This window comes from Larus michahellis, chromosome 1 (assembly GCF_964199755.1).
Source record: "Larus michahellis chromosome 1, bLarMic1.1, whole genome shotgun sequence".
NCBI lineage: Eukaryota > Metazoa > Chordata > Aves > Charadriiformes > Laridae > Larus > Larus michahellis.
In genome coordinates this window covers 125,693,647-125,699,646 of record NC_133896.1, presented here as the reverse complement: position 1 = coordinate 125,699,646, position 6,000 = coordinate 125,693,647, and positions in this window count along the sequence as shown.

Here is a 6,000-nt window from a genome sequence, read left to right as displayed (position 1 = left end):
AGTTCTGGGTGTTTTCTGCGGCTTCTGGAGGAGCTGCAAAACCATCTCCTGGCTTCTTTTGCGCTGCAGTCTGGGAGAGCTGGGCTTCTGGCAGTGGGGCTGGTCCTGCCTTCCCTGCCCACCCCAGGCCCTCACTGTGACATGAGGGAGGCACAATTGACCTGCAGAGGAGGCCAGTGTGGCCCTATGGGCTATGGCACAGCACGATGTGCACCCTCGGCTGCCCCCTGCAACACTCGGGCAGGGCTCGTTCCCTGGGTGAAGAGGATTCCTAAGAGCCGGCAGGGCTGAATAGGTCCTGGAGCCAGTCTGGAAGTCGGAGCCAGTGTGGAATCAAGAGCCAGGCTGGCCTTTCGGACCAAAGCCAGTGGTACTTCTGATGCCCTCAGAGCCAGCGAGCAGCAAGGTGACTCTTTTGGGAGGTGCAAGCCTTTGCTTCATGTCCTTCCTCTGCCAGCTTGGAGCAGGCATTTGGTCTTCCAGAAGAGAACCCTTGCCACAGTGGGGCTATCCCGTAAGCTGCGCCCTAGGCTATGTTACGGTCTGTCCCATAAGCTGTCCTGAAGGCTACCCACTATGGTATCCTCTAGGCTATTTTGCAGTCTGTCACATAGGCCATCCTGTAAGCTACCCTGGAGGCTAATCCCCTAGGCTGTGCTCTAGGCTATCCCCATGGCTATTCTGAGGTGGGCGCAGCCTCTCCCACCGCAACAGCCCTTCCACATCAACCCCACTCCTTCTGTGCATCAGTCGGGACTTCTGCAAGAGATCATTTCATTCCCTGCTCTGCCAAGCATTGCCTTAATCCTGTTTTACTATGGTTCACTCCCAAGTGACTTGATTGACCTTGACAAGCAGCAGGTACCTGAGGAAGATGTCCATGACGACAAAAATGCAGCCATTTAGAAGGAGGCAGCAAAAGCACTCACACTGGGAGATGCACGTGGAGCATTTGGTCTTGTAGAGGAGGAGGCTGAGATCTCCCCCGTGATGACCCACTCCACGAGTAGTCAGACGAGGTCACTGCAGGATTTGATCGCACATCACTGAAACATCTAACAATCAGAATATCACACCGGTGAACATCCACCTTTTGATTTCTATTTAAAAAAATCACCAGCTTCTCCAGCCAGCAAAAAGACAGGCTCATAAATCCAGGTGATGATCCTGTTCCTGCCTGTCCATCCTTCTTGCCATATCTATTATCCCTGTGTATTTAAATTGTGTTTCTTAAGCTCCAGCACACATCCCACCCCCCTTAATTACATTAATACTTGTTGGAAAAATTGCTGACTACTGCACTTTTCAAGAACTTTTCATGTAGAATTCAATCTACAAAAGCTCAAAGGCAACAAAAGATGGTGTTCATCAAAGGGGATGTGCACCTCCGTGAGATGGCTGCCTTCCTTTAGCTGGTTTAACCCTCCTGAATCTCCTTATTTCATTATACACTGTGCAACATGGGACAAAAATGCCTTGGAAGAATTATCCTATCTTATTCAACCCTTCAACAGTTCATCAGCTGGGACAAATCCTGGCAATACGGCCAGGCGATGTTTCTCCATCATTTGGTAAAAATGCCTTAATGGAGCATTTTGACCAGCTACAGGCAGCACTAAGCTATTATCTCCCAGACCGCAGGCGGCACATCAAGTGTTGCACAGCTCTGCTTTGCCTTCTCTGCTAAGTTGTTTACTGAGGCCAACACACACCACTTTGTACACACAACCCTTAAAACTAGATGTGGCTTTCAGAGGGCTGTGGGGCTTGAGCCTTTGGCCCGCCGATCTGGCGGTGCCCCAGCCAGATGTCACTTATGCCAGCGGCTGCTCCCAAGGAGTAAAAAAGGTGCCTCTGTCTCCTGGTCCTGGCGTCTGCTCCACGTATGCGGTTCAGAGGCAGCTTTATTAGGGTTTCCAAGGTGTAACTGTAGGATATTCAGATCACACGCGGTTTGCACTCGGGCTCACTGCTGTCAAGGCACGAAACACCCACACTGTCTTTACACAGGTCGAGATCCCCCCCTGCTGCAAACCATGGTTACAGGGAGAGTGTAAAGCTTTAGGGATGAAGAGGGCTGCCCCAGCCACTCTCCATGTAGGGCTGGCATGGGGTGACATGGTACCATCCCCCTCCGCTCTGTCCCCCCTGCTCACAGCTGCAAGGGACGGAGGCAGCGAGCTGTCAAGGACAAGGCAGGGACAGCACCGCCGCTGCCTCTGCTTGCCTTTCCCATGGCCTGCCAGCTTGTGTGGCCCCTCCGAGGAGCTGCCCCTCTCAGACGCCTCTCGAGGTGGCAACATCCTTCTGCAATAGCCTCCCAAAATCCATCCTTTCTCTGAAGCATCCCCCTCAACAACAGTCACCTATTTACAGCCATGGGATGGGGTTTCCAGGGATGGCTTCACCCGTCCTGAAGTAGCTGTGCTCACGCGGTGGCACCCACTGCAGATCATGACCCCTAGCCTCTCTAAAACCTAGCTTTCTTGCTCAAGAAATCAAGTGCTCCTTGCAAATGTACATCCAAACCGGGGGAGTGCGGGGCAGTATTCTTCAAAGGGATTTAGATGGGGGGGGGAAGCCAGATAAATTAAACCTTTCAGTGAATAATCCCCCATTCACTTTTCCTCAGAGAAACGCATTTCCACCAGTCGTCACTGAACCGTGTTTCCTGACTCTCTCCCGTACTTTGGCTCTCCTTGCCCTCCACGATGGACCTCTTGGTGCCCTGCCTGCGGTGCTTGTCCCTGCCCTGTGCCCTGGGGAGGCTGCGCAGGGCTGGACTCAACACCAAATAGCTCATCCCCCCACCAGAGGGGCAGGGAGAGGTGCCCGTGGTGGAGACTGGGGAGGGAAAAACCTTAGGTTTTGTGCAAAGCACAGAAAGTACGCTGGTGCCTGTGAAGGGGGCTAATTAGGGACTCGGGTTTTATTTGGAAATGCTTCCTGGTCCACTGAGACCGGGAAGGTGCAGCCTGGCCTTTGAAGGGATGGGCAGCCGGAGTATGAGTCAAGCCAAGTATTTTAAGGAAGGCGATACATTTTGAAAAAATTTTGCCTAGAAGAAAAAGCAGAGAATAATAATTTAAATAAATCAACTTTTTTCCTTACCTGCTCCATATCTAAGTCTCTCAGCTGCTTCCTCTGCCCACTAATCCCTTCCCTTGCAGGTCCCCTCCTTCAGCTGAAGGTCTCTTGCACATGTCTGTCTGTCTCCACGTTCCCACAGGGCCTTGTCTTACTGCTTTACCTTTCCATGCCATTTCCCTCAAACCTACCGGAACACCCGATTGCCCCTGGAGCTGGGAGGGTTTCCCCTTCGCTCCCCCAGCTCCTCTTCCCCTCCCTATTTCACTCAGTCTTCTCTCCCTCCTTTCACCGTCTTTGGTGTTTCACCACTCTTGCTTCTAGATCTTTCTCTCCCAGAAACATGTAAGTCAGGGTCGAGCCTATGCAGGAATTAACTTTTCATGGCGGTTACGCTGTTAACAGCTGAACCGATGGCCATGCCAGTGTAAGCTCCTCCATCGTGCCCGTTGGAGAGCATGACCGACATTTTCAGTCCAGCTCTCACTCCTTTCCAAAAGCCTATGGAAAGTATATGGCTTGCTGTATATGGAAATTTTAGCTCGTTTCTTCGCACATTTCTTTTATACAGTGCCAGGTTTCCACATGACTGGTCCTGGAAATGATCACATTTAATGCTAATTACAGAATGACCAATTATTAATACTGAGACCTTTATATGATTTGTCTATAAGGGCCCTAAAAGCCTGCATTTGGCCCTTCAACGCGCAGCAGCGCAGCTCCCCAGCTTGCTCCTGGCTCCAGCCCCGTTTCTGGATCCATAGCTCACCCCATCCCCAATCCACGTGCTGCAGCTGTAATCACCCACATCCCGGTTTCCATGGCAAACCGCCAGGAACGTGGGCTGGAAGAGAGCTGCGGCATCTCCCAAGATGGTTGGTCCGGGGCACCTGAGTGCAGATACAGAGCCCCGTGGGCTGAAGACGTAGTATTACTCACCCGGGAACCTGCTCTTTAATCCCACAATGCTGGCCACCGCGGCAATAATACTGCCTTTATTCTGTTCACAATTGTTGTTAAAATTCTGGTACCAGTAGTTCTTGCTTGTGTCTCAACACTCGCACATACCAGTTAATAGGCTCAAATCTTGGGAAAATAAAACCAGCAAACCCTGTTAACTCACACATAGTTGTCCGTGTGTGCAGTACTGGCTTGGAGAAGGAGCAGTCTCAAGCCACAGGCGATCCTTCCACTTAATGAAAGCATGTGTCCATTACAGCATCTGGCATTTCTTGACTTTCCTCTTTTGTCTAACTGAAGTAAAAACCTTCTTTCTCCAGCTCTACATTAGCAACATTTTTTTTTAGTAATCTGTTTTCTAAAGCACTCGCAACACCTGGCAGCTCCCCAAGTTGATTTCCTGAAGGTCTCCTAGCGCTGCAAACCCGTCGCCTTTCCCTGCTCCCCGCCGGGTGTGGAGGAAGCTCAGCCTCCACAAGCCTTTCTTTTCATTGCCGGGCCAGCATCGGGTCCTTGGCACAGGCCCTGCAACGCCTGTGTCCTGGTTTTGCTGAGAGCGCTTTGCATCACCTCCCCAGGCGACCTCTTCTCCCCGCCAGGAGCCAGCAGGACCTCGGGCATCGCCGTGGCCCGTGCCCCGCTGCGGTGTGCTGTCGGCTGCCTACGGAGAGCCTTGGCTGCACTCTCTTCTCTTGCAACCTCTCTGCTTGATTTTCAGGCTCCCTTCCCTCTCTGCTCTCCCTTTTCCACCTCTTCCCTGCATTTCTCACTCTCCTCCCGTCTCTGCAACCCAGCTATCTGCTCCTAGGCCTTAATTTAAAGTATCAGCATGGAGCCAGGAGTAGCAGAGTGCCTTGCAATCTTGCCCAAGGCACTGCTGTATACGGTATGAAGCCTGCAATACATATGTACGCACGGTATGAAGCCTGCAATACATACGTACGCACACAGACTCTAACTAGCTGCTAACGACACACGCAGTCAGCGTTGCTGGATCCCTGGTATAGAGCTTCTGGGAAAGCCCAGCTATAAAAAGCTGCTTTTTCATAAGGTTATGGAAGAAATTAGCAGGCCCAATTGGAACTTTCAAGAGCTGATGAGAAAAAAAAAAATAAATAAAAAAATTAAATTAACTGTGTCTGGAGTCACCCGCTAGATCACTCAGAGGGGTGATAGCCAAGAAGTGGAAAAGTCAATTCCCTCTCCTGGACAAGGCTGGCTCATGCTCTTGGCAGGGAAGCTTGAGCGGGGGCCACAGCCCCAGCTCCCAAACGGGAGGGAAGCGATACATGGCTCGACTTGAAGAAAACTGCCTGGCATTTTATGTGGTGCAGGAAAGCGAAGTAACTTCAGATGCCTGTTTTGGGAGACTGCCATCTGAGCAGCTCAGAGCTGTTCAGTGACTCACTGTAAAATCAGCTATTTCCAGCTTTCTGACAAGCAGCCACCAGACACCCTAAAGTCTTGGCAACCCGAAGCTTAACGCAGGGTTGCTAATACTGGTGCCAGCCTGGCCTAACGTATTTCACACGTTCACGAGATGTGGGGCCTGGGGAATTTGTGTCTGGGCCGAGGACCTGACATGGGCAGAGCAGGAGGCAATCACTGCCGCATCCGTGACTCATCCCTGGGTGCCGCCTCGTCTGCGCGCTGCTGCCGCTCGCCCCCTCCTTACAACGCCGACCCACCGTCACCTCAGCAGGAATGGCTACGAAACGTTTCACGGCCTTCTCTCTGATGCAGGCTAGGTGCATCGGCAAAGTTCAGACCCTGGGTGGGGAGATTGTACCTCAACTGCATCACGCCTGCGTCCCATAAAAATCAGAGCTAGCCACGTGAATTCCGGGGGGGGAGGGGGTGGGTGTCAACATGAAGGGACTTTGCATAGTTCTTTGCAGTGCATAAAATATTAGACCTATTTTAACATGATTATTAAAATACAGACCTTCATAG